We start from the raw sequence: 24,109 nt of genomic DNA, 5'->3' as shown, positions 1-24,109 counted from the left end.
AACACGAGTTTGGTGAAAATCGGTATCCTCAGCGGTTCCATTCGGGGAAAGGCAAAACGAGTCTTAAGGGAGTTAGTCTTCAAAGAAAGAAGCTAATAATAAAAAAAAAGTTAAAAAAAAAATTTGGGGAAGGTAGAAAGGGAAAATTCATCCCAAGCAAAATAATCCCCAGCAAGTATTCGAGATAAGATATTTTAAAGTCTTAAGGATATTTTGGGTTCATCCGCCCTCGAATAGGATATTTTGGGTTCATCCGCCCTCGAATAGGATCTTTTGGGTTCATCCGCCCTCGAATAGGATCTTTTGGGTTCATCCGCCCTCGAATAGGATCTTTTGGGTTCATCCGCCCTCGAATAGGATCTTTTGGGTTCATCCGCCCTCGAATAGGATCTTTTGGGTTCGTCCGCCCTCGAATAGGATCTTTTGGGTTCGTCCGCCCTCGAATAGGATCTTTTGGGTTCGTCCGCCCTCGAATAGGATCTTTTGGGTTCGTCCGCCCTCGAATAGGATCTTTTGGGTTCGTCCGCCCTCGAATAGGATCTTTTGGGTTCGTCCGCCCTCGAATAGGATCTTTTGGGTTCGTCCGCCCTCGAATAGGATCTTTTGGGTTCGTCCGCCCTCGAATAGGATATTTTGGGTTCGTCCGCCCTCGAATAGGATATTTTGGGTTCGTCCGCCCTCGAATAGGATATTTTGGGTTCGTCCGCCCTCGAATAGGATATTTTGGGTTCGTCCGCCCTCGAATAGGATATTTTGGGTTCGTCCGCCCTCGAATAGGATATTTTGGGTTCGTCCGCCCTCGAATAGGATATTTTGGGTTCGTCCGCCCTCGAATAGGATATTTTGGGTTCATCCGCCCTCGAATAGGATATTTTGGGTTCATCCGCCCTCGAATAGGATATTTTGGGTTCATCCGCCCTCGAATAGGATATTTTGGGTTCATCCGCCCTCGAATAGGATATTTTGGGTTCATCCGCCCTCGAATAGGATATTTTGGGTTCATCCGCCCTCGAATAGGATATTTTGGGTTCGTCCGCCCTCGAATAGGATATTTTGGGTTCGTCCGCCCTCGAATAGGATATTTTGGGTTCGTCCGCCCTCGAATAGGATATTTTGGGTTCGTCCGCCCTCGAATAGGATATTTTGGGTTCGTCCGCCCTCGAATAGGATATTTTGGGTTCATCCGCCCTCGAATAGGATATTTTGGGTTCATCCGCCCTCGAATAGGATATTTTGGGTTCATCCGCCCTCGAATAGGATCTTTTGGGTTCATCCGCCCTCGAATAGGATATTTTGGGTTCATCCGCCCTCGAATAGGATCTTTTGGGTTCATCCGCCCTCGAATAGGATCTTTTGGGTTCATCCGCCCTCGAATAGGATCTTTTGGGTTCATCCGCCCTCGAATAGGATCTTTTGGGTTCGTCCGCCCTCGAATAGGATATTTTGGGTTCGTCCGCCCTCGAATAGGATATTTTGGGTTCGTCCGCCCTCGAATAGGATATTTTGGGTTCATCCGCCCTCGAATAGGATTTTATTTTCAAAGTTGTTGTTGAAATCAGGCGCCCACCTGAATAACGAGAGGAATACTTTTCTTGTCTGTCCATTGCATATTTTAGGTGCCCACCTGTATAACAAGGGGATACATTCCATGCCTTTACCAATAGGAGACGCACTTCCTAGGTCAAGTTTTACCAATAGGAGACGCACTTCCTAAGTTTTACCCATAGGAGATGCATTTCCTCCTAAAAGTTTAGTTTCACCCATAGGAGACGCATTTCCTCCTAAGTTTAGTTTTATCCATAGGAGACGCATTTCCTCCTAAGTTAGTTTTTACCCATAGGAGTTGCATTTCCTCCTAAGTTAATTTTAGAGTTCTACCCATAGGAGATGCATTTCCTCCTAAGTTTGTTTTAGTTTTACCCATAGGAGATGCATTTCCTCCTAAGTTAATTTTAGAGTTCTACCCATAGGAGATGCATTTCCTCCTAAGTTTGTTTTAGTTTTACCCATAGGAGAGGCATTTCATCCTAAGTTGTTGTTAAAATCAGGAGCCCGCCTGAAGAGAGGAATGACGTTTATTTTTAAAGTTGTAGTTAAAATCAGGAGCCCGCCTGAAGAGAGGAATGACGTTTATTTTTAAAGTTGTTGTTAAAATCAGGAGCCCGCCTGAAGAAAGGAATGGCGTTTACTTTAAAAAGTTGTTGTTAAAATCAGGAGCCCGCCTGAAGAGAGGAATGGCGTTTACTGTTAAAAGTTGTTGAAATCAGGAGCCCGCCTGAAGAGAGGAGTGGCGTTTATTTTTAAAGTTGTTTAAACCTCGCCAACCTAAAGAAAGGAATGGCATTTTATTTTTAAAGTTGTTGAAATCAGGAGCCCGCCTGAAGAGAGGAATGGCGTTTATTTTAAAAGTTGTTTTTGAAACCAGGCGCCCACTTGAATAACGAGTGGAATACTTTCCTAAAGTTTATTTTACCCATAGGAGATGCATTTCCTCCTAAGTTTGTTTTAGTTTCACCCATAGGAGATGCATTTCCTCCTAAGTTTGTTTTACCCATAGGAGATGCATTTCCTCCTAAGTTTAGTTTTTCCCATAGGAGAGGCATTTCCTCCTAGGTTAGTATTGAAGTTGGGAGCCCGCCCATATAACAGAGGCATACATTTCTGTCCTTTCACATTATGTTCTAGGTCGCCCACCAGTAAAATGCGGGAATACTTTCAGTTCTAGGTCGCCCACCAGTAAAATGCGGGAATACATTCTGTTCTAGGTCGCCCACCAGTAAAATGCGGGAATAAATTATGTTCTAGGTCGCCCACCAGTAAAATGCGGGAATACTTTCTGTTCTAGGTCGCCCACCAGTAAAATGCGGGAATACATTCTGTTCTAGGTCGCCCACCAGTAAAATGCGGGAATACATTATGTTCTAGGTCGCCCACCAGTAAAATGCGGGAATACTTTCTGTTCTAGGTCGCCCACCAGTAAAATGCGGGAATACTTCTGTTCTAGGTCACCCACCAGTAAAATGCGGGAATACTTTCAGTTCTAGGTCGCCCGCCAGTAAAATGCGGGAATACATTTCAGTTCTAGGTCGCACACCAGTAAAATGCGTGAATACTTTCAGTTCTAGGTCGCCCACCAGTAAAATGCGGGAATACATTCATGTTCTAGGTCACCCACCAGTAAAATGCGGGAATACATTTCAGTTCTAGGTCGCCTACCAGTAAAATGCGGGAATACATTCATGTTCTAGGTCACCCACCAGTAAAATGCGGGAATACTTTCAGCTCTAGGTCGCCCACCACTATAATGCGGGCATACATTTCATAATTTTGCATTTAAGCAACTTTTTAGTCTTGTACTACAGATTTTGGAATCAGTAACCCCACCAGAAGGCGGAAGGTTACAACAGGAATCCCCAGCAGTAAACAATAAAATCCCCAGCACCGGGAAGCAGAAGGTTGCAACAAGAGGTCCCAGCACAAATTCAGGCGCATGAGTCAAAAGGAAGAAAGGACGCGTCTTGAAAGAAGCAGCTGGTGAACATTAAATCATGCCCAGCATTACAAATCTGATGAAGAGAGTCGTACCCACCAGAGGAACCGCCGAAAAGCTTGATGAAGAAAGCCATGTCCCTAGCGGACCAAGCAAAATGATAAAAACTGGTATTCAGAAAAGCAAAGGGCCAGTATCATTCCCAAGTTCAAGGAAGAAAAGCATCGGAGGAAGCACAAGCCAACAAGAAAGCAAGGCAACAAGAACAAATTTCAGTCTAGCCTAGCTTCTTGTTTTCTTTTAAACACGGTGTAACAAGGAGATTGGTAAGCAGTGATAACATCATGCAACAGCAGTAACATCGCAGTCCCACGGTAGTCCCAGCTACCAAAACTTCCCGAACTACATTAACCTGATTCCCCTTTAGCCAGGGATATGTAGGAAACCTTTGAAGCAAAGGTTCGGTTGAATCTTTTTCAAAAAATGCTTCACACGGAGTACTCGGATGGGCAAAAATCGCTCGCTTTATCTTTGCACGAAAACCCTTCGTGTCTTCGGGCAAAGAGGGGCAGCTGTAAGCACGTGATTTTTGCCCTATATGAGAATTACTCCCAAAAAATTCAAAAAAAATAAAATAATTTTTCTTGGTGTGCAATTTTTGTGATATTTTGTGTAACTATTTGTATGTTTGTCTATGCATGTTTATTTGTTAAATTAATAAAAAATACAAAAATAGGCATCTTTTGCATTTATAGCATTTAATGTCCAAATGAATAATTTTATGCTTAATTATTACTTAATTGTGCGTTAATTGTTATTGGAAGTTAATTTGCGCTTTTATAACTTAATTTAGTTCTTAATAATAATTTAAGTACTTTTATAATTTAGTTTTAGAAAAATAAAAGAAGAAAAGAGAACAAAAATACAAAGAAAAATCGGATTGGGCCACTTCTTCAATTTCAAACCACAGGCCCAAATAATTGCCCAACTTTCCCCATGACCCGGTCCGTTTCAAACCGGGTCGATCCGGTCCGCTCCATTAACCCAACACCCCTTCTTCATTTTTGTCCAACACAAAACAAAACCAAAAAAAAATAAAAAATAAAAAGTGAATTATCACTATTAATAGTTTTATTTTTTGTTTTTTGTTTTTTTATATATCAAAAAAAATCCGAAAATATTTTATTTTATTTATTATTTTTATTTTAAAAAATATATATATATAGTAATTTCGGAAATGATTTTAAAAAAATAAAAAATTAAAAATTAAAAAAAAAAGTAAAAGAATGTAGAAAATTTAAAAAAAAAGTAAAAATTTTAAAAAATTTAAAAGTAAAATAAGGTTGGAATTAAAAAATAAATATAAAGGTATCTGAAAATTTAAAAAATTTAAAGTAATTGAAAGTAGCATTTTTAAAAGAAAAAGAAAAGATAGTGGTTTGTTTTTTAAAGAAAAGTTAAATAAAGTGAGATTCTCTTTTAAAAAAAATAAAAAGTGGGATTTTAAATAAGATAAAGTAATTAAAGTTGGAATTTTAAAAATAAAAGTAAATAAAGGTGGGATTTCTTTTTCTAAAAAAATAAAAGCAATTTGTAAGTGGGATTTCTTTTAATTAAAAAAATAATAAAATAATAAAAAAACAAATCTGAAAATTTCGAAAATTTTGCTATAAATAGAAGAGAAAATTTAGGAAGAAGGGGTGGAAAAAAAAAGAGGAAAAACTAGATAGAGAGAAGAAAAAAAGAGGGGGCGGAGTGAGAAGTATACACCCGATATACATTCTGGATACACTGAATATACAGGGGCAGAATTCATTTTGGAGAGTTTTTTTTAGGGGGAAAATTATTGGAAGACTTAGAGATTATTATTGAGAGATTTTTACACTTGAGAGAGGATAGACTTGAAACATTTTGAGAGTAAAAGAGAAATGCAATTTGAACTTTCACTCGAATAATTTTCGTTTGCTTTTCTTCGAGTGTTATTAAAAAATCCGAAACTACTGCATCTTGTATCTTTTCTCTCTTCTGCTTTGACTGCGATTGCACTTTTGCATTGCTGATTTTTTAATCCGTTGCTGGGTTATTCTACTGGTTGTTACTGGTTTTGCGGTGTTGCTGAATCTGCTGTTTGCTGTGGTATTATTGCTGCTGACTCCTACTTCGTTTGTTCTTGTACTGCTGTTTCCAGGTACACATTTGTACAATCTCGACTTGAAGCAAAAATGAAATATTAATCAGGCTTTGTTCCTGTTGAATTCTTCCCGTTTAGATTTGTGGTTGAATATAATTTTTCTTTCTTCGTATAAAGATGTAGTTGAATGATTAATGAATAATGAGGTTGCATATGTATACTTTCTTCATCTAATAATGTTAGTTTAAATTAATCGGAGAATAATTAATCTGTTTTGATATTATGGTCAATCTCATGTTCTAGTATTATTGAATAACAGAATATAAAATGAAAGCAGTTTTTTTGTACAAACTCGATCGCAATTTTCCATTCGCATTAGCCGTAAACTAATAACTAATAAGTTACGTTTTTCAGCATGTAAATAATTAAGAGATTTTCTTTTATTTTAGAGACGAACTTAATAGAAAATATAGTCATTGTAGGTTTATCCTTTAAAAATAAAAATGAGACGAGCCTCACCAAATAAAACGTATAGATTGCAGGGCCCTCACAAAATGTATGGTTTAATTAGAATTCGGAAGGACCGTTTAGCGAATTTCACGGTCTTCCCCAAAATAATAACGCGATAATCTCTTTAGGCGCGTGTTTAATATTTTACTTTCTTAAGCCTGGGTGTACATTTCATGCGACCCGAATCCAAATCCCAAAATATCAAATAAAACGTGTTCCGGATTGTGGGTGCATTTCATGTGACGCAGTCCAAAGACGTGTTTTAAGCGATGTTCACATTTCTTTTAAAAACAATAATAATAAAGCGGTTAAAAGATAAAATTTGCACATAAGTTCATATTTGTATAAAATCAGATAATCAAGCCGAATATAACAGTTGAGCGACTGTGCTAGAACCACGGAACTCGGGAATGTCTAACACCTTCTCCCGGGTTAACAGAATTCCTTATCCGGATTTCTGGTACGCAGACTGTAATATGGAGTCATTCTTTTCCTCGATTCGGGATTAAAATTGGTGATTTGGGACACCCTAAATCTCCCAAGTGGCGACTCTGAAATAAATAAACCAATCCCGTCTCGATTGTCCTTTAATTGGAAAAACTCCCTTGCACCCTCGCGGGTGCGAAAAAAGGAGGTGTGACAATGACAACTTTTAGTAGTTATTATAGAAAATAGTATAATATCGTCTGCGAAGAATAGATGAGATAGTAGCCAGGCACTATACCAAACTTTCCTATACCTGTCACAACATCTAGTGAAGACTCCTGGTCCTATCGACCTGCTAAAGCATAGATATAGTTCTGGTTACCACATGAACTGGAACCTTTACCTCTGCCTCGACCTCTACCAGCCGAAGACTGAGACACCCGCCCTGAAGGATGCACAGACATAGATGATCATGTTGTTGAACTCGCTGGTTGTGCCATACCCCTAGAATCTCTATTTGGACAATCTCGCATCATATGCCCCGACGCCCAAATTTTGGATGGCACGGGAGTTGGAGACTGAGACTGCATTTCATCAGGTTGTGGATATTTCTAGGAGATTAGATCATATCTGTTGGTAGGAGAGAGAGGATGGGAGGCTAATAATCCTCGTGGTTTTAGAGGATATAGTGGCACCTACACTGGGGGCAACCTTCGTCATAGCAAAGGTTATGTCAGTCGACCAGTTCAGTCTGCACTTCAAGTTTCCCGTAGTGCTACAGCTAGTCATGGATTTCAGAGCACTTGTCGCAGAAAGTCATCTTTCAGTGCACTTGTAATGGAAAGTCATCTTTCAGTGCACCTTCTACACGGGGTTCCTACAGCAGTTATTCCAATCGTCCGGGACAGACTGATTACCAGCAGCCACACCCGCAGAGGTTGTTTCAATGTGGTGATACTAGGAAAATTGTGAGAGATTATCCTAGACTTCATATGGGTGGAACTTAGTAGGGTGATTCAACTATAGTTCCCTCTCTAACTTCTACTCCACCTACACACTAGAGGTGGAGGGCATGTGGGTAGAGGACGTCATAGAGGGGGAGGCTAGGCTCATTGTTATGTTTTCCCTGGTAAGACTAGAATAGTTGAATCAGATGCAGCCATTACAAGTATTATTCTGGTCTGTCATTGAAATGCATCAGTTTTATTTGATCCAGGTTCTACGTATTTGTATATGTCATCCTATTTTGCTTTATATTTGGATATGACTCATGATTCTATGGATACTCTTATCTATGTGTCTACACCCGTTCAGGTTTCTGTTGTGGTGGATCGTGTCTATCATTCTTATTTGGTAACTATTGGCGGCTACGAGACTAGGGTTCACCTTCTGTTACTTAATATGGTGAATTTTGATATGATTTTGGGCATGGCTTGGTCATCTCCATATCATGCTATTTCTGATTGTCATGTTAAGATCATACAGGGTTGCTGAGGATGGAATGGATAGGTTCCTTGGGTCAAGCTCCAAGTAGGGTGGTGTCTTTTCTGAAGGCTCAACGGATGGTTAAGAAGGGGTGCTTAGCATACTTAGCCTTTGTTAGAGATGTGAGTATTGATACTCCCACAGTTGATTCAGTCCTCATGGTGAGCGAGTTCTCATATGTTTTCCCTATAGACCTATCGAGCATGCCACCCGATAGTGATATTAATTTTTCTATTGACTTGGCACCGGGCACTCAGCCCATATCTATCCCATCGTAGGCTCCAGCAAAGTTGAAGGAATTGAAGGAACAATTGTAGCAATTATTAGATAAGGTTTCATCAGGTCGAGTTTGTCACCTTGGGGGTGCTCCAGTTCTATTTGTGAAGAAGAAAGATGGTTCCATGAGAACGTGCATTGACAGCAGGCAATTGAACAAGGTTACCATCAAGAACAAGTATCTACTACCGCGTATTGATAATATATTTTATCAACTTCAACATGCTAGGTAGTTCTCAATGATTGATTGGATATCGGGATACCATCAGTTAAAGATCGGCGCTTCGTACATTCCTAAGATGGCCTTCAGGACCCGTTATGGCATTATGAGTTCTTGGTAATGTCATTTGGGCAAACCAATGCCCCAACAACTTTCATGCATTTGATGGACAGCGTGTTTCAGCCTTATCTTGATTCATTCGTCATTGTGTTCATTGACGATACATTGGTGTATTCTCGTAGTAGGGAGGAGCATAAGAAGCATTTGAGGATTGTACTCCAGACTTTGAAGGAGAAAAAGCTATATACCAAGTTCTCCAAGTGCAAGTTTTGGTTAGATTCGGTGTCGTTATTGGGTCACATGGTGTCTAGTAAGGGATTAATGTGGATCCGAAGAAGATTGAGGCAATTTAGAGTTAGCCCGGACCTTCTACCGCTACAGAGATTTGGAGTTTCCTAGGGTTGGTTGGGTAATATCACTGCTTTATGGAGGGGTTTATTCTATCACATCCCCAATGACTAAGTTGACACAGAAGGGTGCCCCATTCAGGTGGTCTGACGAGTGTGAGGAGAGCTCTCAGAAGCTTAAGACTGCCTTGGCTACAGCTCCAGTTTTGGTTTTTCCTTCAGGATCGGGTTCATATACAGTCTATTGTGATGCTTCATGGGTGGGTATCGGGTGTGTGTTGATGTAGGATGGTAGGGTGATTGCCTATGCTTTGCGTCACTTGAAGTCCCATGAGAAGAACTACCCAGTGCGTGATTTATAGTTAGTAGCTATTGTATATGCTCAAGATTTGAAGGCACTACTTATATGGTGTGTCTTGTGAGGTGTATACGAATCACTGGAGTCTTCAACATCTATTCAAGCAGAATGATTTAAACTTGAGGCAATGAAGGTGGTTGGAGTTATTGAAGGACTATGATATTATAATATTTTATCATCCGGGAAAGGCTAATGTGGTGGCCGATGCCTTGAGTAGGAAGGCGGAGAATATAGGGAGTATTGCTTTTATTCTAGCTAGGGAAAGGCCATTAGCTATGGATGTTCAGGACTTGTCCAACAGGTTTATAAGGTTGGATATTTTGGAGCCTAGCAGGGCTCTTGCTTATGTTGTATCGCAGTTATCCTTGTTTGAGCGCATCAAGGCTCGTTAGTATGATGATCCCTACTTGTTTATCCTTAAGGACGCGGTGTATGGTGATGCTAAGGAGGTGACTATTGGTGATGATGGGGTATTGAGGCTTTAGGTTTGGATTTGTGTTCCTAATGTGGATGGCTTAAGAGAGTTTATTCTTGAGGAGGCGTATAGTTCATGGTATTCCATTTATCCAGGTGCTACGAAGATGTACCATGATTTCAAGCAGTGTTATTGGTGGCGGAAGATGAAGAAGGACATTGTTGAGCATGTTGCATGGTGTTTGAACTGTTAGCAGGTTAAGTATGAGCATTAAAGATCAGGTGGTTTGCTTTAGAGGCTAGACATACCGGAGTAGAAGTGGGAGCATGTCACGATAGATTTTGTGGTTGGGTTGCTAGGACCTTGAGGAGATTTGGCATTGTGTGGATCATTGTGGACAGACTGACCAAGTCTGCACATTTTATTCCAGTTATGACTTCCTACACTTCGGAGCAGTTGGCTCGGATTTATCTTAGAGAGATTATTTGCCTGCACGGTGTGGCGGTGTCTTTTATCTCGGATCGAGGAACTCAATTTACATTATATTTTTGGAGAGTCGTGTAGCGTGAGTTGGTCATACAGGTTGAGTTGAGTATGGCATTTCATCCCTAGACAGACTAGCAGTCTAAGCGTACCATTCAGATCTTGGAGGATATGTTGAGAGCCTACATCATTGGTTTCATAAGCCGGTGGGGTCAACTTTTACCGCTAGCAGAGCTTTCCTATAATAATAGTTATCACTCGAGTATCCAAATGGCTCCGTATGAGGCCTTATATGGGAGGAGATGTCTCTCTCTAGTTGGTTGGTTTGACCCTCTGGAGGCTAGGTCATTGGGCACTGATTTGATTCGTGATGCTTTGGAGAAGGTGAAATTAATTTAGGAGTGGCTTCATACAGTGCAGTCCAGGAAAAAGATTTATGCTTATAGGAAGGCTCGGATGTGGGATTCATAGTGGGTGAGAAGGTTCTACTCAAAGTTTCACCCATGAAGGGTGGGATGAGGTTCGGGAAGAAGGGCAAGTTGAGCCCTCGGTACATTGGTCCTTTTGAGGAGTTAGAGAGAGCTAATGAGGTGTCCTACAGACTTTCTTTGCCACCCACACTTATCGAGAGTTCATTCGGTGTTTCATGTTTCCATGCTTCAGAAGTACTATGAGGATCTGTCGCATGTGTTGGATATTAGCTTGGTATAGTTAGACAAAGAATTTGACTTATGATGAGGAGCCAGTGGCCATTTTGGATAGGCAGATTCGAAAGATGAGGTCAAAGGATATTGCATCGGCGAAGGTTCTGTGGAGAGGTCAACCGATCAAGGAGGTGACTTATGATACCGAGCATGATATGTGGAGCAGATACCTTCATCGTTTTGACATCCCAAGTATGATTCTAAACCCGTTCGAGGAAGAAGATTTGTTTAAGAGGGGAGAATTTAACAAACCAGCCAGTAGTTTTGTGTATTTGAGCCCTGTTACCCTATTCGATATTTCTCGTATGCTTATTTCTCATTTTGTGACTTGCATGGATAGTTGGTTTTGTTCCGGTAAGGTTTTGGAACTAGTTGGAACACTAGTTCTATGGTTGGAAGTTTAAGTTATAAGAGTTTATCGAGGTTTGGCTTTTGTGTGCTTTTATGGTTTCAAAAGGTTCATATGGTGATTTTTGACTTAGGCGTATGTCCGGAATTGGATTTGGATGTTCCTAGGTTGATTTGGCTCTAATTGGAGAAAGTTGAAAATTTGAAAGTTTGGATATTCATAGGTTTGACCGGTAGTTGCCTTTAAGCTAAACGAGGTCGGATTATTGTTCTAAAAGTTGGAATAGGTTCATTATATCATTTGAGACTTTTGTACAAAATTTGGGGTTATTTCGAGTTGGCTAGACATGGTTAGGCATGAAATTTAGAAGTTGGAAAATTGATTAGTTCATTAGGCTTCAATTGAGGTGTGATTCATAGTTTTGATGTTATTTTGTGTGATTTGGGACCTTGAATAGGTCCGTGTTATGTTTTGGTACTGGTTGGTATGTTTGGATGGGGCCTCGGGGGCCTCAAGAGTATTTCGGATGAGTTTCGGATCATTTTGAGGTTTGTGGGTAGTTCTAGTCCGGTGTCTTCGCACCTCAGAGGTTTGGACCGCAGGTGTAAGATCACAGAAGCATTTATGGGGTCGGAGAAGCGATGCTTTGGCTGGACAGGCGAATCCACAGAAGTAAGGGGCTGCACAAAGAAGTGATTGGGTAGGAGCAGAAAAAGTCCGCAGGAGCTGAATACTTCTCACAGAAGCAAATGGTTGGGGGCCAAGTGAAACTCGCATAATCGAGCTTTTTTCGCGAAAGCGACACTGCAGAAGCGACAGTATTGATTGCAGATGCAAAATACTGGGCAGTGTATTAAGTTCGAGGGTTTGGCTTATTTTAATATATTTTGAGAGTGGGAGCTCGAATTGAGGCAATTGTAAAGGCAATTTTTACAACTTGGATTGGGGTAAGTGTTCTTGATTCGGATTTGATTATTATACATGATTCCATCCTAGAATTTGGCATTTGATTGATGAATCTAAGCGAGAAAAAATTGGTGATTTTGGTAAAACTTTTCTAAAATGAAAAATAGAGATTGGAACCCAGATTCGGAGTTGGATTCGTATGTAACTTGTATATTTGGACTCGTGTTCAAACAGATGACTAGGATTTGTGACTTTTGTCGAGTTTTGGAAGGTGGGCTCGGGTTGACCTTTTGGTTGATGTTTTTTATATTTGATGAATATTGGAGCTTCATTACTTAGAAACTATTTCTATAGTCGTGTTTGATGTTATTGAGTTGTTTTTGGCTAGATTTGGCCCGTTCGGAGGCCGATTTGATAGGCAAGGGCTTTTCAGAGTACTAATGTAAGGCCCCGTAAAAGGTTTACCAAACACCCGGGGTTTTGTGGTGTCGAGGTGGACTTTTGTATTTGTCACCTCCTTTTTACCCGCCCGAGGGGGTATATAAGGGAGTTTTTCCAATTAAAGTGACATTATTCAAAATGAGATTATTTTATTTAATTTTCAGAGTCGCCACTTGGAATAGTTTATTTGGTGTACCAAGTCACCGGTTTATTTTAAAATCCCAAATCAAGGAAATTTCGACTTTATTTTAAAAGCCTATGAACCAGAAATACTAAGTAAGGAATTCTGTTAACCCGGGAGAAACACTCGTGGTTCACAACACGCTTTATTTAACATTGTTAAGAATTGGGTCACATGAAATGTACACTCGGATTTAGTAATTAAAAATCACAACTACGTCACGGGAACCGTACCTATAGCTATGATGAATTATTTAAAGAATGTGCCTAAAGCAACTACGAAGGTTCAAAATAATAACAACATTTATGAGGGCCATGGAGAGTTTAATTGATGGCACACCTCGGTTCTTACAAGGATTAACTTTTGAATTAATTTCATGAGGGTCATGGGTTAAGGGGTTTTACGGCACACCTCAAATTATTTTAAGAAAAAAGATTATATATTTTAAAGGCAAACTAAAGGTGCTCTTATTTTAATCTAATTTAAAACTAGTTATCACAACCATGTCACGGGAACCGTACTCGTAGTTGTAATAACTTAATTGCGCGCCTAAAGCAAGCTACGTGTATTTAAAGAATTAATCACTTCTAAATTTTGTTTTACTAATAAGAGGGCCATGGGTAATTTTAACGAGAGATGGCACGCCTCTAAACATTTTAAAGGGTTACACTTAATTAGGCCTAAGGTGTTTCAGGCTTAGCATAAGTGAAGCTCAAATTAACCCTACTAATTATAAGCATGCTTTAGGTAGTATACTAGGTAATTATTTATTTAAAGGAATTTTGAGCCAGCAGCATGGCCAAAATTATTAAAAGTCTCAAAAAGGAAAACAGGAGAAACTGGGCTCAACATCAAGCCCAGCAACGAGGACAAGATGGCTAACATAATTTCAAGGGCCAAACACTGGACCTAAGACCCAAAACTTCAGTTGTTATAAACATAAACATTTCCATTGTATCAAATATGATAAAACTCAGCAAATTGGAACTGCTGAACCTGAAAGGGCCTGGAATCGAGCCCAAAAAAAATGAGGAGAAGAAGCAATGAGACAACACTGAGTCCAGCTTCAAAACGGACAGCCTGATGGGCCCAAGTTTGGCCCAATAACCTCCAACAAAGAGGGCCTTCAACATTAAGGCCCTTTTAGGCTTAAAACCTTCTAAATCACTTATGACCAAACCCAGCAATTTTGAATATTAAATATATGGATGCCAAATTATAAGATCAGTTTTTAATGATCTATTCAATAGTAAAAACATGATACATTTACTAACTAACTTTAAACAAATATAAGAATGATTCAGCATCTAATAAATTCCAATATGAAATCATCATGCATTATCCTAACATTGAATAGCACTAATGCTTTTAACTCAATATAAATCTAACAAAGTCCCCAGATATTACAATTCTTCATGCAGTAAACCATTTATTCAAAGAAAACACATGATATACTAATCCTACTCTGTCTTTCAAACCAAACATCAAGACTAAACTACACAACAGTGAATATCAAATTTAAAGACCAACAGCTCAAACAAATGGAAGAAAAATGCAAGGAAAGGAAGAAACAAAGAGAAAACATTTGAACAAAAATGGATCTGGAGCTTTTCACTTTCCAGTCAACATGTTATAACCACATTTGCTTTTATGAGAGTACCTGGATACAGCAAAAGGGAAAGAAAAATACTGGTACAACTGAATGAACAATAAAGGAGATCAGCAACAGTGAACAACAATAAAAACCCAACTCAAATAGCCTCAAAGTCCAGCTTCATTTCAGCTTACAATTTTAAAAATGTCCCAGAAAATACCACTTCCAAACTTTTTCAAGAGAGAAAATCAATTTCAGTCTATAGAAAGAAAAATTTTCTGCCGTTTTTTCTATTTTTTATATTCTGATCCCTACCCTAGAATTTAGGAAAGTGAGCTTCTTATAGAAAGGTTTTAGGGCAGCAGAGTTTGATTTTTCTTTTACTGTTACCTCTCCCTCATTTTCTTTTTGTTCACTTTTTACCCTAAGATTTAAACCTGTTATTTATCTAAAAACCCCACAGCTTTCAGGAAAGGAATCTTTACATAACTGAAAACTGAGCAGCTCTGGGACAGCTGTCCATATTTAGATATTTCCATATCAAGTCTAGGGAGTTGTATGCTTTCTAGAACATTCTCCTTCGATTTTGGGCCAACATGCCCAAACCGTGGCTAAATGGCTTCAGACAGGCCCAAGTGTAACAACTAGACTCAGGCCTGGGCTGAACACCATTTTTTCAGCCAGAATCAGACACTCAAGTAAAGGGGAAAAAGAAAAATGGTGCAATCAGAATCGAACTTCAATCGACTAATTAGCTTATTTGACTTAACCTAAAACAACTAATCGAGCTTATTCTAATTTACCCTAAAATAAATTGTAATTAATCAAGAACTTAAAACATGTTAACAATGATTTAACAATTGCCTAATTAAAAATGAATGAAACCCACTTAATAAGCGCTATAAACTACCATGCAAACAAAATCGATGGAGAAGAATAGAAAGAAAGAAAGAAAGAAAGAAAGAAAGAAAGAAAGAAAGAAAGAAAGGAGAAGAGAAAACATAAACAACATAAAAAGAAACAAAGAGTAGGGAGCCAAGATTTATCGATTGAACTTAAAAAAAATGACCGAGAAAAACGAGGCGAAAGACTGGCCGATCTTCAAAATTCTTCGAAAGGCTCGAAGTTGACCCAAACGGCTACTTCGGTCAAGAGTAGCCTAGTTGGACAAACTTCTAGCCAAACGAGCAAAACCTTCGAGAAAAAAAACAAAATGCAGAAACTAGGTCAAACCCTAGATCCAAGATTCGACGAGTTACAAGAGTCATTAGGGGAAATTGTTGGGGGCTTTGGGTTTGAGGAGGCCTGGTGATTGTCTGGTGAAGATTTGGGCTAATTTGGAGATGATTAAGGCAGTGATTTAGGTGGCGCCGCCGGAATACGATTTTTGGTGGCTAGGGTTTACTTGGAGATGGAGGGGATGAAGAACTGAAGAGGACTCGAGGGTTTGGGGGGTGCTCGTTCAGACACTTTTAAATGGGGAAGGTCTCCAGTTCCCAACCGTTAGATCTCAAGTGATCAACGGACGGGATTAGCTGAAGCAAAACGGTGTCGTTTAAAAACCTGTCCGAGATTGGGCTGGATAAGGGGAACTGGGTCGGTTGGTTTTGGAGGGGGGAATTTGGGCTGATTTGGGTATAGGAATTAGCCCACTATCTAATTAGTCCCCTTGCTTCAATTTCTTATTCTATTTCCAATTTTTTTCTTTTCTTTTAATTAAAAATCCTAAAATTGAAATCCTAAATTATCTAACAATGTGAAATTAAACTAATTAACAAGTTACAAAAATTATAAAAGCTACTTAATCCTAATTTAAAAGAGAAAAAACAATAACCTAAAAATAAAAGGAAAAAGCGTAAAGAAATGAAGCATTTTTTGTGATTTTCATTTTATAAAACAAATAATTACTGATCAATCCTAAAAAATATAAAAATAAAGCCTAAATGCAATGCATGATATTTTTGGTATATTTTTATGATTTAAATAAAAATTAAACATGCACAGAAATACAAACAATTAATAAAATTCTATAAAATTCCTAAAATGGCAAATAATTAACAGAAAAATCTATTTTCTTGGGATTTTATAGGAGTTTCATATAGGGCAAAAATCACACGCTCACAGTTGCCCCTCTTTTCTAGGAAACACGAAGGGCTTTTGGGCAAAGATAAAATAAGTAATTACAAGGTATTTTTGCCCGTTCGAAACTCCATGGGAAGCATCTTTTGAAAAATTCTGACTTAATCTTGCTTCGGAGGTTGCCTACATATCCTTGGCTATAAAGGAATCAGGTCAGTGTAGTTCTAGAAGTTTTGGTAGCTAGAGCTACCGGGAAACTGTGATTTCACTACTGTCGCTGTTGTTTCTTCTTGCTGAGCTCCTTATTACACCAAAATAAAAGATAAAAAGCTAAACTAGCTAAACCTATCAACTACGAGTTACAAAAATCCTATGTATAAACCTTCTAAAGCTTGATCTTGAGTCTTGGATGGTTCTTCCTGTAGAACCTGATCTGAATCTTGATGCTCGTTAGCTGTGACTGCTGGTTCATTCTTCCTCCGCTTTTCGGATCAAGGCGGTACATGCGAAGCTTGTGACTTCAATCAAATTTTGAGTAGTCCGTATCTTTTCTCCGCTTATGCAGCTTGAGTTCAACTTCTTTTCTTGTTTCTTCTTTTCTTTTGTTTGGGTTGAGACTTCTTCTTTTGGTCATCTCAAACTGTGTGCCTCACGGTGAAAACCTGTTCAGGCACCAACACAAACAAAAGAACGAAATATTTCTGCCCCAGTTTTCGCTAGAACATTTTCGTGAGTTATTTATAACAAAAATCTAAACTATTTCTTTATTGAAAGCAATAAAATCAGGATTATGTATCCTTAGGAAAAAGAGATTAGGGAGTGGAGCCCTATATCTATACTAAAATCAACCAGGGAGTGAAGATCCTATGTTGGAAAAGCGACTAGGGAGTGGAGATCCTATGTCAAAAATAAAATCAACTAGGGAGTGGAGACCTTATGTCTAAAATAAACTCAACTAGGGAGTGGAGACCCTATGTTGGAAAGGCAACTAGGGAGTGGAGACCCTATGTCTAAAAATAAACTCAACTAGGGAGTGGAGACCCAATGTTGAAAAGGCGACTAGGGAGTGGAGACCCTATGTCTAAAAATAACTTAACTAGGGAGTGGAGACCCTATGTTGTAAAGGCGACTAGGGAGTAGAGACCCTATGTCTAAAATAAACTCAACTAGGGAGTGGAGACCCTATGTTGGAAAAGCGACTAGGGAGTCGAAACCCAATATCTAAAATAAAATCAACTAGGGAGTGGAGACCCTATGTTGGAAAGGCAACTAGGGAGTGGAGACCCTATATCTGAAAACAAACTCAACTAGGGAGTGGAGACCCTATGTTAGAAAGGCGACTAGGGAGTGGAGACCCTATGTCTAAAAATAAACTTAACTAGTTCCAAGGCGACTAGGGAGTGGAGACCCTATATCTAAAAATAAACTCAACTAGGGAGTGGAGACCCTATGTTGGAAAGGCGACTAGGGAGTGGAGACCCTATGTTTAAAATAAACTCAACTAGGGAGTGGAGACCCTAATTTTGGAAAGGCAGCTAGGGAGTGGAGACCCTATTTCTAAAATAAAATAAACAAGCGAGTGGAGACCTTATGTTGGAAAGGCAACTAGGGAATGAAGACCCTATGTCTAAAATAAACTCAACTAGGGAGTGGAGACCCTATGTCTAAAATAAACTCAACTAGGGAGTGGAGACCCTATGTTGGAAAGGCGACTAGGGAGTGGAGACCCTATGTCTAAAAATAAACTCAACTAGGGAGTGGAGACCCTATGTTGGAAAGGCGACTAGGGAGTGGAGACCCTATGTCTAAAAATAAACTCAACTAGGGAGTGGAGACTCTATAATAAACTCAACTAGGGAATGAAGACCCTATGTTGGAAAGGCGACTAGGGAGTGGAGACCCTATGTCTAAAATAAACTCAATTAGGGAGTGGAGACCCTATGTTGGAAAGGCGACTAGGGAGTGGAGACCCTATGTCTAAAAATAAACTCAACTAGGGAGTGGAGACCCTATGTTGGAAAGGCGACTAGGGAGTGGAGACCCTATGTCTAAAAATAACTCAACTAGGGAGTGGAGACTTTATGTTGGAAAGGCGACTAAGGAGTGGAGACCCTATGTTGGAAAGGAGACTAGGGAGTGGAGACCCTATGTCTAAAATAAACTCAACTAGGGAGTGGAGACCCTTAATTGGAAAGGCGACTAGGGAGTGGAGACCCTATATCTAAAATAAAATCAACTAGGGAGTGGAGATCCTATGTTGGAAAGGCGACTAGGGAGTGGAGACCCCATGTCTAAAAACAAACTCAACTAGGGAGTGGAGACCCTATGTCTGAAAATAAACTCAACTAGAGAGTGGAGACCCTATGTTGGAAAAGCGACTAGGGAGTGGAGCCCCTATGTTTAAAATAAACTCAACTAGGGAGTGGAGACCATACGTTGGAAAGGTGACTAGGGAGTGGAGACCCTATGTCTAAAATAAAATCAACTGGAGAGTGGAGACCTTACGTTGGAAAGGCATCTAGGGAGTGGAGATTTCTAAAAACAAACTCAACTAGTGAGTGGAGTCCCTATGTTGGAAAGGCGACTAGGGAGTGAAGACCCTATGTCTAAAAACAAACTCAACTATGGAGTGGAGACCCTATGTTGGAAAGACGACTAGGGAGTGGAGACACTTTGTCTAAAATAAAATCAACTAGGGAGTGGAGACCCTACATTAGAAAAGCAGACTAGGGAGTGGAGATCTATGCCTAAAATAAAATCAACCAGGGAGTAGAGACCCTATGTTGGAAGAGCGACTAGAGAGTGGAGACCCTATGTCTAAAATAACTTCAACTAGGTAGTGGTTACCCTATGTTGGAAAGCGACTAGGGAGTGGAGACCCTATATCTAAAATAACTTCAACTAGGGAGTGGAGACCCTATGATGGAAAAGCGACTAGGGATAGGAGACCCTAAGTCTAAAATAACTTCAACTTGGGAGTGGAGACCCTATGTTGGAAAAGTGATTAGGGAGTGGAGACCCTATGTCTAAAATAAAATCAACTAGGGAGTGGAGACCCTATGTTGAAAAAGCAGACTAGGGAGTGGAGACCCTATGTCTAAAATAAAATCAACTAGGGAGTGGAGACCCTATGTTGGAAAAGTGACTAGGGAGTGGAGACCCTATGTCTAAAAGAAAATCAACTAGGGAGTGGAGACCCTATGTCTAAAATAAAATCAACTAGGGAGTGGAGACCCTATGTTGGAAAAAACGTAACTAGAGATTGGGGACCCTAGGCTACCATGATTTTGAATTTTTATTCTTCTTTTTTTAAAAAAAAATGAGTAAAAATGCAAGAAAGAATTCGGAGGAGACTTCCCTTTTGGATTGATTATTGCTGCAAAGCTGTTTCTAGCCCTTGTACAATTTCTCTTTGGTTGCACCTGCTTCTTGCAAGGTTGCTTTGGATTGCACCTATTTCATGTTTTCAAACAAAGAACAATTGTAGTTTGAAATAGTGGTTGGTTTTGTGGCCTTGATTGTTTCAATCACTTGATCTCGGCTCTCAACTGCAACTGCTTGTTTCCTGAGGACCGATTTCATTTCAGGCTCTGGAGAACCTGTTGTTTTTCCAGACTTTGCCATGACGGTTGGTCGGTGGAACTTAACCTTTTCGACTTTATCTTTCCTTTGTAGGCCTTTCCCTTCTGATTTCTCTTCTTTTTTTCTCTTTTTTTTCTTTTCTTCGGAGCATTGGGGGACTTTGGCTCCTCAAACTTTGTCGCAACGGCTAGTCGCGTGGGACTTAACTTTTTCTAGCTTTATTTTGCCTTCGTAGGCCTTTCATTTTTGGCTTCTTTCTTCCAACTTTAATTTCAGAGCATTTGGGGTACCTTGTCTTTTCAAACCTTTGCCAAGACGGTTATCCACGTGGGACTCAACCTTTTCAACTTCATTTGCCTTTATAGGCACTTTAATTTGATTTTCTCCTTCCAAGAGTTTTCAATTTCATAACATCAGCCACCATGGCCGGTTGAAGTTGACTTGATGCCCTTGACGAGGCTGGGTGCCTTATTTCACATTAGCTCGTGTCAAATGAGAACTCTGTAAATCAGTCTTGTCATCCCTTCTTTGTCTCATTTTCAGAATAGAGTTAGACCAAAAGCGATTCAAAGAAAAACAAATAATAGAATGGACAATGAATTTAAACGAGAGGTACCCCTTTCGGGGAGGAAAAAGAAGGACTTATCTGGAGTGCATGCGAATTTCAATGAACATGACATGCTTTTTGGACTGGATGGTTGATCTGTATAAACCGTCCAACTCTCATAAATTCATTACAACTTTTCCTTAAAACCGAAGAACCTTGCCAGGACTCTGTTGATGCTGATGGTTGTGAGGATCCTCTTTTCGATCAATGGCGCCTTTTGCGGGTTTTCACTAGTTGACCTCTCTCATTTCTCTTCTCACCATCGCCTTATAGTGCTCTTTGCGAGTTTTCACTAATAAGACTCTCACATTTTCCATTTATCTACTTATTGTCGCCTCACGGTGCCCGTGTGAGTTTTCACCAATAAGACTCTCTCATTTTATTTCTCTTATTTTGGTTGCATCGGATCCAAGTAGTTGTATTCTCTGATCCTTGAACATTCTCACTGACTGATCGGAAGGACTTGAAAGGATTTGGGTAAAAATGATTTGCAGTGAACTACAACTTTGGAACCATTCATGCGGGATCATCGCCGAACCATTATAACATCTGCCCCAGTTTCACTTTTTAGGGAATTTGGATTTTTATTTTGGTGTGAATAAACCCTAGAGAGAGGCTGCCTACATAGCCTTTCAGAATCAAGTCGAACGTAGTTCAAGAAACTTTGTTTTTGATTTTTCTTTTGTTTTTCTGTTTTTTTTTGTTTTCTCTTTTTCCTTTCCATTTTCCATTTCTTTTTTCATTTTTTTATTTCCCTTTTCTCCTCCCCCCCCCCCCCAATTTTTGGATTTTTTTTTCTTCTCTTTTCATTTTTTTCATTTTCTCAATTCAATTTTTTTTTTTCGATAACACTTTTAGTTCCAAAGAGGGTAATCAAAGAAGAGTAATCGGCTCAAATGATTTACAAAAGGGTTAATGTTATTTGGGTAGCAAGAATGAAAGCCTTCGTCATCCCAACCGAAGAATATTAGTTAATATGGAGGATCCAACACAGTACCTTTTGACTGCATTTGCATTGACAGTTATTTCAGGGACATTTCCTTCGACTTGTCCCAAGTACAACGCATTCTTTTGGCAGTTTTCCTTCAGTTGTTCCAACTCTTTGTTTTATTTCCTTAAACTTATCCTCATTGCGATCTAATTCTTGATTCATTACTTCGAGGTCTGACAGCTTTTCAGGATCTAGGCATGAAGTCCGCAAGCATGTCATGTTATTGAAATCTGTATTTAAAAGAACTGAAAAGAAAAATAATAAAAGTGACAAGACTAAGAAAAGAGATATTACTAGACAATGAAATATTAATTTCATTTGATTTTTTTTGATTTTTTTTGATTTTTTTTCTTTTTGATTTTTTGATTTGATTTTTTTTTAATTTTTGAAGATAGAAGGGTTTACATCGGAAAGTAAGACAACAAAGTAAAACATCCGGATCACACCCTGAGATAATCTGGACGCAGAAAGGATAGCAAAACTGGCTACTAAGACTCCCGTCTGATGGGGAACTTTCATGCTTGGCGACCATTTTTTGGCTTTTCTTTTGTCTCGGCAATGGCTGTAATGGCCTTCAGTGCCGGATCAAATTCCTCAGCTTCACAAATCATTCTGACTATTGGCCCGATGTTGTGGGCAGACAACATATTGTTCATCACATCAGGAGCTTCTTCATCCCGAAAAATGATTCTTTCAGCTTCAATCAAATCTTCAACTACCCTTTTGAGGGTCCAACAGTCCTCTGTACTGTGTCCCACTGCTCCAAAGTGGTATTCACATATAGCATCAGCTCGGTGCGAGGGAAACTCGGGGTTCGGCCGGTTCGGGGCCACTAGCTGCAATAGATTTAACCTGATTAGCTTTTGGAACAAGCTTGAATACGATTCACCAATATGGGTGAACTGATTCTTTCTGAAAGGCTCTCTTGGGCGAGGATTGTATTGGGGATCATTTGGTTGAGGATTATATCGAGCTTGGTAAGGATGGGCATTTCTAGGAGGTGGAGCTTGATTTTGTGGATAATGTTGTGGCCGCGGGTAAGGTTGCGCGTTCATCACCGCATAGGGAGGTGGTGCCACGGCATAAGCAGCATCTTAAAGGGGATAATAGTATAGTGGGGCCATATGAGGCACATATGATTGGCTGAATGACCTGCGGGCCTCCCTCGAGCTTGAAACCATCATGGCTCCCTCTTCAACCCCATTTCTGTTCATCAAACTCTCTGAACCATTCTGAGCAACCTGGGATATGGCCTTAAAGGCAGCATAACTCAAGAGTCGCCCTGTTTTTAAACCGTTTTCAACCATTTCCCCATTTTTGATAGCCTCAGCGAATGGCTTACCCATAGCAGGCATCATATTCTGGAAGTAGTCCGCCTCTAGGGCCTGTAGAAAGACTGTGACCATTTCAGTTTCATCCATTGGAGGCTTTACCTTGGCAGCTGCTCACGCCATTGACAGCATTTTCGCGGAAGCTTTCTGCGATTTTCTTTTTCAAATTGGACAAGGAGTTTCTGTCGAGAGCGATGTCCACATTATATTAGAATTAGCGGACAAAATCTCGAGCCATATCGTCCCACACATGCCAATGAGTAATTTCTTGATCCGTATACCACTCAGAAGCAATTCCGGAGAGGCTTTCCCCAAAATAGGCCATTAGCAGCTTCTCTTTTCCACGAGCGCCTCTTAATTGGTTACAGTATCGTTTCAAGTTAGCGACCGGGTTTTCGTGCCCGTTATACTTTTCAAATTTTGGCATCTTGAAGCCAGCTAGCAAGTGGACATGGGGAAACATACAGAGGTTAGAGTATAAGACACTCTTTTGGCCACTCAGACCTTGCATGTTTTTTAGGCTTTGTTCCAGGCTCTTCATCTTCCGAGCCATTTCCTCTTGCTCGGGATTTTTAACAACCTTTTCTTGTTCCATCGAGAGATCATATTGCGGAGGTTGAGTGAAAGAGTACGGGGTCACATATATTATTTCTGGTTGAAGCTGTGGACCCTGAAAGATGAACATTGGAGGCGGTGCCCTTGAAGCCGGTGCCTGGGAGCGAACCACAGAAGGCATGCCAGGAACATTGGACAATATTGGAAGGTGCCCGCATGGGATGAGCGGGTTAGGCACAGGGGCGTTGGTAACCTCACCTAACCTGGGGACCAACTCAGGGAACCTAAGGATTGCACTTGTCGGTTCGCTTCCATTAGACCAGGCGTCCCACATTTCCAATATGTGGAGACGCAATATCTTATTCTCTTCAAGCAGCTGCTGATTCTAGCTGCAGAATAGTCGATGTCGGGCTATCCTCAGGACCGACGATTGGTAGATTGCTTGCGGATGCCATATGTGCCTTTGGATCTTGTGAAGGAGGGGAGGCTAGATTGCCAACAAAACCAACCACCAAAACCTGGCTAGTTTGCACATCCAACAACCTTGTTAGTTTTGAGACACTTAACAGATAGGAAATCGCACGTTTG

The sequence above is a fragment of the Nicotiana tabacum genome, chromosome 11, assembly GCF_000715075.1.
Source record: "Nicotiana tabacum cultivar K326 chromosome 11, ASM71507v2, whole genome shotgun sequence".
In the NCBI taxonomy this organism is placed as follows: Eukaryota; Viridiplantae; Streptophyta; class Magnoliopsida; order Solanales; family Solanaceae; genus Nicotiana; species Nicotiana tabacum.
The sequence above is the reverse complement of the archived record's forward strand: the minus strand, read 5'-3'. Positions refer to the sequence as shown.